At 41.9% G+C, this 13,711-nt stretch overlaps 1 protein-coding gene across 2 annotated transcripts in view; it reads right to left on the bottom strand.

The window, feature by feature from the left end:
* CNTNAP5 (contactin associated protein family member 5) overlaps nt 1–13,711 on the bottom strand; it is a 402,137-nt gene that overhangs the window by 287,547 nt on the left and 100,879 nt on the right. The gene's annotated exons all lie outside the window — the stretch shown is intronic.

Genomic DNA, 13,711 nt, shown 5'->3' with positions numbered 1-13,711 from the left:
TATGATTTTCTTCCTTGAAGAACCAAAAGACAGGGGACCAAAATTGATGAGTGAATTAGAGAAATTTGGAGCAGTAGCGGGACTTAAAATAAACAAAAAAACCAAATTAATGACCAAAAACCTAACAGAAAAACAGAAAATAGAACTAGAAGAAATAATGCAGATACAAGTGACAAAGAAAGTGAAATATTTAGGAATTTGGCTAACCCACACTGTAAGACACTTAAAGAAAACAATTATGATAAGCTGATACATCAGGTAAAGAAAGATTTAGAATTGTGGGGAAACTTCAAATTTCACTACTAGGCAATTGCTACTATTAAAATGAACATTCTCCCTAAATTTTTGTATTTATTCCAAACGATCCCAATTAAATTACATAAAAAGTTTTTGAAGAACTCAATAGAACAACTCTGAAATTTATTTGGCAAGGAAAAAACCCAGAATAAATGTAAAAGCAATGCAGGATATGAAGAGCAGGGAGGGTTAGCATTTCCAAACTGGGAGTTATACCATATGGCCACCTCATTAGTTTGGTTGAAGGATTGGGTGAGTTTAACCAATAAAAGAATACTATTTCTAGAAGGCCATGATTTACAAAGGGGTGGCACGCCTTTCTATGGGACGTAGGGAAAACCAGTCAAAAATATTTCCATAGACATTTAATTAGAGACGCACTATTAACAATTTGGAGGAAAATAAGGAAAAACATTATACAAAAGTACCAGTATGGATTTCAACAATGGAGGCAATGATTCACCCAAACAATTTGGAGCTTACTAAAATGATTAAATACAAAGACTTATTAGACCCACAAGGAAATTTGAAACCGAGGCTGGATCTTCAAGAGCAAGGACATAAAATTGATCAATGGGTTTATCTTCAGATTCAAAGCAGATATAAACAAGACAAAAAAGAATTCGGAATTAATAACAAACTACAACAGTTAGATAAAATTTTATTAGGATCAAATAAAAAAAACATAACAAAATTTTATAACTACTTATTAGAAACAGAATTAGAAGAAGAAATCGTAAAAGGAAATATGATTGCTTGGAGTAAGAATGTAGGGCGTAGCATCACATTAGCGGAATGGGAGAAAGTTTGGGGCAGAAACAATAAGATTACCAAATCGGCAGCATACAAGGAAAATCTTTATAAAATATAATCCCATTTCTTCAAGGGCATCTCCAATTATCCATGTCCTTACTAGAAGTCACACTTCATATAATTCCTGTTGTTCTTTAAATTTCTCATGTTTCTCTTTCTGAAGATCTTGTCAATTCCATTCACCACATTTTTCTCTGTCTTTCCCTTCCTATATTTACTTTTTTTTTGTATTTTTTCTGATTTGATACCCTTTTTTCTAGATGATAGAGTATCATCTAGATATACCACCTAACCACCTTGATGTAATTTTTCAGAGCCTTGAACATTTAAATTAAATAAGCAGTTTGAGTTTGCCTTGCTATGCCTCATGATAGTTCTGAAGTCTCCAGCTTTACAGCTACAATGGTAATAGCTCAAGATATTGATCAAAAGTGGTAGGACCTGGTTAATAAATTAAATGCAAAAATAAGAAACATTATGAAACTTAAAGGGAAAGTACACCAGAATCAACAACTACTGAAAAGAAATTAAAAATTCAAGCATGTAACCCTGTGCAACCATCCTAAATGAAGTAATCAACTTGAACTTTATTCCTGATGACTTCAGGGAGACTTCTTCTGATTTCATGGATACATCTTGTTTTTCTTGTCCATACTGCAGAAGTAATTTGCCACTGCCTTCGTCCAGGCTGTTTTTCTACTTTGCCAATAAAGTGCCAGTGATACTGGGTGTCAATTAGTGTATGAATAACCAATATTCATCAGGTTCTGAGGCTCCAATCTTCAATAGTTATGAGAATATATATGAGGACCTCTTTGGAGAATATATATGGACCTCTTTCCAGCCCTTTTTACCACCGATGGCCATATGTTTGTGGGTACAAGGATGCCTAATGAAAAACATATAATGTGCTGCATTCTCTCTCATCTGTGTCAGATGGCCAGTGTATAAGAACAGCTAACATTAACATTAATCTCTGTTTCTAATTCAGGCATCCTGAGAAGCTATCGATACTATGGGGAAAAAAAGAGAATTTATTTTTATGTTTGGGGCCCTCCCAGCTTCATCAGAGGAGCGTATGAAAACAAAGACATATGAAACAGAAATTTCATTTCATTTCTATTGATTCATTCTTGCATGAGATTATAAGGTTAATTAATACTATGCTCAATTCAGTCTAAATTAAAATGGTATCAGAGAAATTAACATTTCATTTGGACCAAAGAGAGAGAGAGAAAGAGAAACTTTTATGGCTATCTTTAGATGACCTATATACTGTTGGAAAGTAATTATTAAAAAGCTAAAGTAGCACCATTTTAGAAGAAAAGTTAGTGTTTTGTCATTATGGAGAAGTAAAAGATAGAGAAAAACTGAGGAAAATACTTATGCTTCTGGCAAAAGATAAGTTCTACCAATTAAAAAGTGGGAAATCAAGCTTAACCTTATTAAGAAAGTCAAACATGAGAAATTTATATTTAGTCACGCACACATTCATTATTTGTAGCTATCTATACAAGAATGTTGTGCTCAATGCTTCTGCCTTGTGTGCCTAATAACCTTTTGAACTCAGAACTATGGCATCCTGATATGACCTGAGCAAGAAACAAATCAAAGAGAAGAAATGCTTCCAACATTTCCATTTAAAAAGCCAGTATCTGTATGTAGCTGCTTCAATATGACTTTAAGCAGGGAAAGAGCCAAGAAAGAACATCCACAATCATGTGACTGAAAGCCTTGTTCCCTTTTTAGTATGGGACTTGCTTTTTTTCTAACCTCTTTCTTGTGGACACCTGGCTTTAAATAGAGGAAAATGTCACTATTATGCATTCATCTGCCTGATTATTATACCTTGTTTGTAGAAGCATGGATTAATGATGCCTCCCTATTCAGAATTTCTCCTTGTAAAGATCACTATGTACATTATGTTGTATCTTTTCCATTTAATTCATTTGTAAATGGTCATTTGCTCCACAAAACTTAAAACAACACTGCCACTGAAATAAAAAAGGACCCTACTGTATTACTAAACATGAACTTACACCATTTTCTTCAGTAAGGTTACTCAAAATTATATTTAAACTACTGCGAAGCTTAGATAAGCTAGGAAGCTTATCTCAAATTTATGTTCCGTCATGAAGTTGCTGGTGTCCTTCAAGAACTTAACTGGTTGTGCAAGATTACTATGAAGCCTTATGTTCTTTAAAAAAAAATCAGGGGGGTAGGAACTGGTTGAGTATTAAGGAAGGTATTTGTGGTCATAGTGAAATTGATGTTACCATATTGCCTACCCATGTATTGCCTGTAGGACTTATTTAAAGAACGAATGCTAGTTAGTCTTCTATGTCAGCCTGTTTTTAAACTGAAAACCTCGTAGTTGTACATCTATTATTTTAAAGGTATCCCCTACAACTCTTTTAACTTATTGAAGAATTCTACAAAACCTGAAATCTTTATGAATTATATTGTTTTATTTAGATTCCTAGTATGATTTGATTGCTTATTTAGTATCCTATGACTATCACCAAGTATTGTATCTTATTGTTCTTGATGAATGTATTTTTATGTACACTGAGAGCTTATGCGCCCAAGACAAATTCCCTACGTGTCCAATCACATTTGGAATAAAGAATTCTAGTCTAGTCTAATCTAGTCTATTATCTCACCATTTCTTTCATGTCTCCTTTTTTAGTTTCCATAAATATATTGTCCTTTAATTTCAAAGAAGGATGATTTTCCCTCATAGGCAAATATGGTCGTTTTACCTTTTTTTTCTCTACATGTTTTTGTCACCCTGTATAATTTGTACATTGACAATTAAAAATGCCTCTGCATGCAAACAAGTACCTTCATCTGAAACAATTTGTCACAAGCAGGTGCTACACAAGTACGTTTTCATATTTAAAATTGCCATAGTTCCATAAATCTATATTAAAAGCCATGGAAGAAGGAGGTTAAAAGCAATAGCCCTTAGATTTACTTCACAGTGCTTTAAAGCCCTCTCTAAGCAGTTTACAAAGTCAGCATATTGCCCACAATAATCTGGGTTCTCACTTCAGATGATGGAAGGCTGAGTCAACCTTGAGCAGGTGAGAATTGAACTGCAGACAGTCAGCAGAAGTAGTCTACAGTACTGCATTCTAACCATTGTGCCACTATGGCTCATATAGTCAAATACCTGAGAAGAATTGGTTACAGCTTGTCTGCCTTGGCCAATTAGCTATATAGGGCAAATAATGATTAAAGATAGGTATGTGCAATGATATAGAAAACAAGAATTACAACAATTCATGGTTTCCTTGAAGCAATGCAACACTTTATATTCTGGAAAAAAAAAGTTCTTAAAGATTAAAGTATTGCCACAAACCAAACATACTTTGGTGGTTCTGAAAAATAAGTGACAGAAGGTCTTTTAAACATGTTTTTAGAACATGCACATCAAAGAGCTGCTCCTGCTGAGAAAACACAGGTAATGAACTTTCTGATTTGAGTTAATTACCAAAAGAGAAGATAAAATGATGTACTGATTGAAATAGTAAGACTGTTGTTGATCTCGAGTCAATCTTCGGCAAATTCATGCCCATATTGAAAAAAAATAATTATAAGCCTGGGGTGCTGTAAGCTAAAATGTCCTTTTTTGCAACAGACTTTTAACTACGAAGAGATTTGGAAAATGAGTTTAAATGGCTAAACTATTTCATCTGGCAATCCAGCCACAGAATTTACCAACATTATAAATGCAAGCTGAATAAATATACAAAGATAGATTTTGATTTCAACTTGTGAAAAACTAGCCTAGTTTTATCATTATTCTTTTCTGTTATTGTGGGATAAGTATTACAGACCAGATTGTAGTGCACACATTATTTATCAGTTTCCTCCTCAGTGATAATGTGCAGAGATCACTCTTTATAGATGGCAATGCAGATAAGCAAGCAAATGGCCCTGCCATCAGGTGCAGTGTGGCCTTTTGTAATTGACAGGTGGAAATTTTGTCAATGCACAGATTTTCTAAGTTCCAATGAAAATGTATTTGATATGACACCCAGTATGCTAATAACCACTAGAACCACTGCAGATGGTTTATGCCATACTTTTAATCTCTATTTTTCAGATCTTGATACTTTCTGATCATCTCCAATTCTTTGTCTTCTGTTCTGTATTTAGAAATTCCAAAATATTTTAACCTGTTCATTTTCAATTACTTTCCATCTATACTATGTGTTCCCATCATTTCTGTTTTTATTACTGGAACATGATAATTTTTACAGATGTTCCAGTGAATCATTTTTGCGACCATGTTATATTGGCTGTTTATAATCAATTTGTCAATCTTCCTGGACAACTATATACGTTCTTCTGCTTTTTTTTTGTACATCTGCACTTTGGATTATGATTTTTCAATTCTGGCATTAATTACATTAGTTCAAACAGCTTGTTCTTGTGCAGCCAAAATCAAGCTTTCCATTTCCTTTTTTAATGTTCCAGCAATTGCAAGTCGTTGCCAGGCTTTATCTTTACTCATTTTCCTCTCAATATTTTGTAGAAATTGGCCATGTCCATTTCTTCTGTTTGTGTTGTTATCACATTATTCCAATGCTTTCTTGTTGTTTCCTGTACATTTAGAAAGTTTCAGTTTCTTGGCTGTCTTTTACATAATCAGCCAGTGCATGTTTTTCTTCTTTGATAGTTTGTTTGATCTCTACCTCCATTTCTTCCGAGCAAGTATAATTTATCAATATGGTGATAAAATGCATAATGAATAGTTATTTGTTTGTTGTTGTTGTTGTTATTTGTCCAACCTGTCCAGTTCAGCTTGTATCTAGCTAATAATTTCAGCAGTATATTATATCACAGGTACGGTCCAAACATTTGTGGCTTTGATGGCGCTTACACTATTCAATTTTGTCTTTAGTAATTTTCTCACTCTTTGGATGTATACTTTACTAACCACCTTTTCAATTTGTCCATGTTATCCAAGTATAAAATGCCCATTAACTTGTTATTCACAGGTAACATAACCAACTCCTGGCTTATGGGATCTTCCATTGAAGCTTTCAGTGATGATGTTAAGTAGAACATCTGATTAAGGAAGAAGTTGGAACTACAAGTATAAAAAATAAACTACAAGTAAAACCTCAGTCTGCATATGCATCAAGATCTAGACCAGGGGTGTCCAACCTTTGCTGGCTGAGGAATTCTGGGAGTTGAAGTCCACAAGTCTTAAAGTTGCCACGGTTGGACACCCCTGATCTAGACTTTGCTGTAGTGGTATGCATGTAGAATAGTACAACATTTGGGAAACGTGTTGTTTTTCTTTGTTCCTTCCCTCTCAACATTGTTTCTAATGTATGGTTCCTTAATAGCTTCTGGAGTGATCTGGGCATATTTCACTTTTTTAAAAAAATAATCCTGGGAATAAAGCTGGTGTTGTTTCCCCTTTCTCTTTCTGCAGCAGTATTACCATTTAGAGGAGCATGCAGTGTATTTTCATACGCAGTTGGAAGATACTAAATCAGAATGGAGGGAGAGTATTATGACCTTCATCACTTTCTCAGTGTTTGTGTTTTATAATTGTGTTCCCCATAAGAAGCTTTTTCTACTTTTGTCAGCATTAAGAGAAACTGTAGTTATCTGTAGGCTATCTATTCCCATGGTGAGCAGTAATAGAAATCAGGAATCACACAGTGTTGTAGAATCACCTGAAGGTTTAATTTTGCCTGGTCTTTTTACTCGAATTTAAAATGTACTGTATCATATTGCATTATCTCCCCCCACTCCTCCTGCTAAGATTTCATTGTTTGCCTCACAGCATTTAAACTGCTTATATCTACCAGCAATTACAAATATAACTAGATATCTTGGGAATGTTGACAAGGACAAGAACTGTTCAAAGTCTGAGCACAGCACGGGTGGCACTGTCCCCAAACTGCGAATGTTGTGCAGTGACTTTAAGTTATCCTAGAGTCTACTGTACAATCTTAAGGTGGTTGCTTTTAGCCTGATTAAGGAACATAGAGAAAGAGTAACTAGGTTATTTAAAGCCTTAAATATGACACAGTTGAACAAGCAATTGTTGAAAAAACATCTCAGCAAAAGAGAGTCTACCCCTTTCTGGATTTCCCTCTCCAAAGGGAACATGGTAGGAAATGGTGAATGAACTCTCAGATTTTTGGCTTCTTTTGCACTAATCGGGCAGACTAAAGTAAATGCTACCATTTCACAGGCTTAGCCAACATATGTCATGTGCTAGTACTACATATGGTAAGAAAATTGGTATGAGAATGAAGGCTGGGTCACTTGGATTTCGCATACTCAGCCACATGTTAAGCATGTGCCAATCTATGCTTTTAAAAATGCAAAGAAAAAAATAATATTGATGATAGGATTTAGATTTGTGCCTCCAGAATTCGGTGGAAGTCAGAGTCCATGTATATTTATTAACTGGCCCAGAAATTGAGTGATAATATCAACATCTAAAACTGAGTTTGTATATTATATACACCTATCAGCTTAAACTGTTTAGCCATCCTTGGATTTTGAGATGAACATCAAAACGAATGTTTAGCTTATGAGGCTTTGGAAGGCAATGTAGATATTCAAGACAAAGCTGATATTTTATCATCTTTATTTGAATAAGCTGAAAGAACAAGTTTCACCTTGGAATGTATAACTTGGGTAATTGCCTCTCATCTCTGTAGAAGCTAGATGGGAATATTGCTTGGTGAATGCTGCTGGTTCATTCACATGAAAATGCTGATGGATTCATTTGCATGAACCAACTAAACAGATTGAACCCTTCACTGCAGATTTTTCTCTGCAATGAGGTAGATGATAGAGATAGGAAAACCTTTGCTTGATCTGCATATCTATGATACCAATCAAATGCTTCCTGGATTAATACACAGATTTAAAATTTATCTTGGCACCCCATACGTCTCTTATTATTTGAAATGCAGATTCCTCAGCAGATGGGAATGAAGCCCCCACTCCACCCCTGTACGTAGCTTCAGAACGATAAAACTATAACTGCCAACACTGTGCATCAAACAATGAGTTATAGTAATGCAATTTCCATATTGAGAAATAAACTACCTATTAAAATATATGTATTCTCTGTGGTAAGCAAAATACAGTTGCTTTAGGTAAAGGAAAATACTTGCACTGTAAAACAAAGAGAGAAAGCTAGTTTGGTGTTGTAATTAAGGCAGCAGGCTAGAAATGGTGTGACTGTGACTTCTAGTCTTGCCATAGGTGTTATGTCCTGAGAACTCTAGGAGTTCTCACTCAGGTCCATTCACTTTGTGTGGGCGTTCTCCCCCCTTTCCTCATTGGTTGGTTCTCCCCAGCAGCCAGCTATAAAAGCAGGCTGCGGGGTCCAACCGGTTGCTGATTGCTGCGAGCCAGTTCCAGGCGTGGCAAGCACGGTCAGCCCTTTATTGCTATAATAAAGTATTGTTGCACTCATGCTCTGGTTCAGCCTCTCTTTTCCCAAACTTAACACTGGCGACGAGGATGGGATGGCTACCAGAAGCACCATGCAACCGCTGAGTCACTAGCCGCCGATCCGCAGCCCAGAGAGAGCGATCGGCCGGCGAGCAGAGAAACGCTGATCCGCAGCCAGAGAGAGCGGTCAGCAAACAAAAAGAGCAAACAAAGAGCAAACGCTGACCCGCTGACAGAGAAAGCGGCCAGCAAGCGATAAGAAGCGAACGCTGATCCGCAGTCAGAGAGAGCGGTCAGAATCGAAAGTTAGAAGCGTCTGTAGCCGCTTGTTAGCCCAGCTACAGGGAAAGTGAAGCGCTGCGAGCCGCAGCCGCTCAGTATCAGGCGCGAAATTCAAACGGTTGTCATTTGAATTTCAAACCTAAAAGGTACAGCACAGCGCTGTAGCCAGTCACTGACGCCCACACAGGCGCGAATCCAAACGCCGTCAACGGCTAACAGCCAAACGTGGTTAACCCAGAGAGAAAGAGAGGATTGCAAACAGCCTCTCCTGAGCTGAAATCACTTGCCCACCACGGGCACTAAAACATTGTCTGCTGCCCCAGAGATTTTTTCCACAGGTTGTTCAACCGGTCCCAGCACCATGAGTTCCAATCCAGTCTTCCCGGCGTTCAAACCAGACGAGGAGAAGTGGGAATCGTATAAGAACCGCTTTAATCATTATATCGATGCAGTTGGCCTGGCGGATGCGGGGGAGCATCGAAAAAATCGTACTTCCTAATCTACTGTGGAGCCACCGTCTACGATACTGCCACGGCACTCGTGGCTCCTCGTGAGTTGAAAAACGTTCCGTGGTCGGAGTTACTTGAAATTCTCACTAACCACTATTCCCCCAGGCCATCACAGATTGCCAGGAGATTCACCTTCCGTATGAGGAAGCAATCGAGCAAGGAGACCATCAATCAATATATGGCCGCTCTCAGAACAGCAGCACTGCATTGTGGGTTTGGAACCTACCTGGAGGACATGCTCCTCGATCAACTAGTATGCGGGGTCAAGGACCTCCATCTGCAAAGGCGCCTTCTCGCAAAAAAAGACCTCAACCTCGCACAAGCAGTCGAGGAGGCCTTGGCAGCTGAGCTGGCAACGAACGCAGCCACCGAAATCCAGGGCCCAAGTGCCAAACTGACATCACTTCCAGTCCACTCCGAGGAGGTGGTAGCAGAAGAAACCATCAGTGATGAAAACGAAGTCCACCGCCTCTCCAACGACAGACGGCCGCAGGTAGGAGCCAAACAAGAAAACATTGGTCCACCCAAGCACATCACCCTGTGCCTAGCCTGTGGGGGATCTCATCAGAGGGCCACCTGCAAGTTTAAAGGAGCCACCTGCAATAACTGCCATAAAAGGGGACACATCGCGAGAGTCTGCCAAGCCCCCCAAAGCGCAGCACAAAGACACCCCCCCTCGCACTTGGGACCACAGAGGCAAGTATTGAACTGTCGCACGCACCACCTCGCCAAGCACACTTGCCACACTGTTAGTAAAATTTCTCTCTCCGTTTCCCTAGAAGGTAAACCGTGCCGCATGGAGGTTGACACTGGGTCAGCGCTCTCAATTATCTCGTGGAACACCCTCAAGAGGCTCCAACCAAGCCTATCCACTAGCCGGCTCCAGAGATGCCAGTTTGGCCTGAAGGACTACCAGGGGAAGACCATTCCTGTAATCGGCAGAGGCAAGTTCCTTGTCAGTTTTAAAGCTTTTAAAGGTCACCTACCTCTAGTGGTAGTTAACGGCAAACTACCCACCTTATTGGGGCTCGATTGGTTTCCCCATCTCGGCCTAGGACTAACAGGAGTCCATGCTGTCTCAACCTCAGACACTGACTCCTTATTCGCTGATTACTCAGATGTATTCAGCGAAGAGCTGGGGTGTTATAACGGTACCCCATCTCATTCTCAGTTGACCCCCAAGCAGTCCCAATCAGGCTAAAACCGTGTAGGGTCCCATTTGCTATTCGGCCAAAACTAGATGCGGAATTGGATAAACTGTTAAAACAAGGGGTCATTGAACCAACAGATTTCGCCAAATGGGAGACGCCCATTGTCACACCCCTCAAAAAAGACGGTAGCCTGAGAATTTGCTCGGACTACAAGACGACAATCAATAAATTTCTACAAGTTAGAGCTTATCCTGTGCCCGTCATTCAGCACTTATTACACACATTCGAACCAGGCAGCATTTTTGCTAAATTGGACATGTCTCAAGCATATCAGCAGTTCCCTGTTGATAACCAAACGGCGGAACTCCAGACAATTGTCACTCACAGGGGTGCCTTCCGATGCAAGCGTCTCCAATTTGGCGTAAGTGTTGCCCCCGGTATTTTTCAATCCCTCATGGAGCGGATTTTGCAGGGCCTCCCTGGTGTAGTACCCTACTTCGACGACATCTTAGTCTCGGCCAGGGACAGACCCCAACTCTTCCAGAGAGTTCGAGCTGTGTTAGAGAGGTTCAGACAGCATGGCCTCAAGTTGAAAAAAGAAAAATGTGCCATTGCCACTAGACAGGTGGACTTTCTGGGTTATAAAATTGACGCCTCTGGCATTCACCCCTGGAGTCCAAGGTTAAGGCAATCCACGAGGCACCCACTCCAACCTCCAAAACTGAACTACAGGCGTTCTTGGGGCTATTGAACTTTTACGCATCCTTTTTGCCCCATAAAGCATCAGTAGCTGAACCCCTACACAGATTACTGGATAAAAAGTCACCGTGGCACTGGGGGCACAAAGAAGACCATGCTTTTCACGCCGTCAAATCACTACTCACGTCAGAGGCGGTACTTATTCAATTTGACCCTAACCTCCCTTTAGTGCTGGCAGCAGACGCCTCCCCTTTTGGAATTGGGGCGGTACTCAGTCACAGGCTTCCCAATGGCGCCGAGGCTCCCATCGCCTTTTTCTCAAGGACGCTCTCTGCAACGGAGCGCAATTACAGCCAGATCGATAAGGAAGCCCTAGCAGCTGTTGCAGCCGTGAAAAAATTTCACGAATTTCTCTTCGGCCATTTTTTCGAGTTGGTCACGGACCACAAACCCCTCCTGGGCCTACTAGCCGGGGACAAGCAGACCCCTCAAGTCCTCTCCCCTAGGATGACAAGGTGGACCCTCTTCCTGGCAGCCTACTCCTACAGACTTAAAACACTGTCCCACGCTGACGCACTCAGTCGCTGCCCCTTGCCAGCTCCGGCTGAAGACCCTGCTCCTGTCCACGCTATTTTCAAGATCACCCAGTTGGACCTACCCATCACTGCCCTGGACATTGCTGCTAAAACCAAGGCAGACCAAACGCTCGCCCAGGTGCTCGACTGGGTGAGGAGGGGGTGGCCGGGTGGCAATGTTGATAACAAATTCACGCCTTTTAAGACTCGCATGCAGGAGTTGTCCAGTTTGCAGGGCTGTCTACTATGGGGCACTCGAGTGGTCATCCCAGCCTCACTGCGTACCCGAGTTCTGGAAGCGTTGCACGAGGGACATCCTGGCATCGTGAGAATGAAGGCATTAGCACGCAGCTACGTGTGGTGGCCGGGTCTCGACAAGGACATTGTCAATTGGGTAAGTTCCTGCAGCATTTGCCAGGAATCCCGTCCTGCTCCCCCCATTGCCACCCCTACTAGATGGGAAAGCGCCAGCGCTCCTTGGTCCAGAATCCACATCGACCTGGCCGGCCCTCTGCATGGGAAGATGTTCCTAGTGGTCGTGGACACCTATTCCAAATGGATTGACGTAGCGCAGCTATCCACGACCACCACACTATCAATCACCAACGTGTTAACACGCCTGTTCGTAACGCACGGGCTACCCGACTCCATTGTCTCCGACAATGGCCCACAGTTCGCATCGACTGAGTTCAGCCGTTTCGCTGCCAACCTGGGTATCCGCCACATTTTCACAGCCCCATTTCATCCTGCCAGTAACGGATTGGCTGAAAGGGCCGTCAGGACCACTAAGGAAGCCCTGGCAAGGTTCAACAAGGATGACTGGCACCACAAACTCTCACGGTTCCTGATGAGCCAGCACTCAACTCCTTGTTCAGTCACCAATAAGTCCCCAGCTGAGCTCCTGATGGGCAGGCGTCTGAGGACTGTATTGGACAGACTACACCCACAATACTGCCCTGACTCTCCCTCGCTTCCACATCGGGGTTAGACATTTTATCTTACAGGAGCCAGTTTTTCGCGAGGAACTTCGCTGGAGACCCCTTGTGGATCCTGGGCGAGATCGTAGCTATCACCGGGCCGCGGTCGTATCGGGTCAGACTGGAGGATGGCCGCGTCTGGAGAAGGCACATAGACCAACTGCGTAGACGCCTCAGCACCATCGCCAGCAGGGACCCAGAGGCACAAGACGAGGGGAGGCCTCGTCCTCAGCCTCACATCCACATCACGCCCAGCGATCAGTTCACACCTACAGCCGGTCCCGAAAGTCCGAACACAGACAGCAGCGCCCAGACGGTTGACCAGCCCGATCCAGTCTACGGGAGCACACCCCCAGTGATCAACCCAACGAGCCCCGGGCAGGCCCAAACCGAGGGGAACACTGGTGACACCTTGCCGACTCTGCCTTCCCAGGCAGACCCCGGACGGACAGACGACGTTCCGGAGCTACGCCGTTCCGGGCGCCAACATAAACCTCCTGCCTACCTCAAAGACTATGCATGTTCGCATCTGGGGGGAAGGGGTGTTATGTCCTGAGAACTCTAGGAGTTCTCACTCAGGTCCATTCACTTTGTGTGGGCGTTCTCCCCCCTTTCCTCATTGGTTGGTTCTCCCCAGCAGCCAGCTATAAAAGCAGGCTGCGGGGTCCAACCGGTTGCTGATTGCTGCGAGCCAGTTCCAGGCGTGGCAAGCACGGTCAGCCCTTTATTGCTATAATAAAGTATTGTTGCACTCATGCTCTGGTTCAGCCTCTCTTTTCCCAAACTTAACAATAGGCATGAACTTAGCATGAACTTAGCTGAGTGGCCTTGGACTCTCTCTCAGCCCTAAGAAGCTCACAAGGGCAAATCACTTCCAAAAACCTTTGCAAAGAAAATTTCAGGAACTAATCCAGGGGGTCTCCAGGAGTCAAAAATTACTCATAGCCTCACTCTTCCCACTGTTT

This window comes from Pseudonaja textilis, chromosome 1, assembly GCF_049901715.1.
Source record: "Pseudonaja textilis isolate UNSWEBS1 chromosome 1, rPseTex1.2, whole genome shotgun sequence".
Taxonomy (NCBI): domain Eukaryota; kingdom Metazoa; phylum Chordata; class Lepidosauria; order Squamata; family Elapidae; genus Pseudonaja; species Pseudonaja textilis.
The sequence above is the reverse complement of the archived record's forward strand: the minus strand, read 5'-3'. Positions and strand labels throughout refer to the sequence as shown.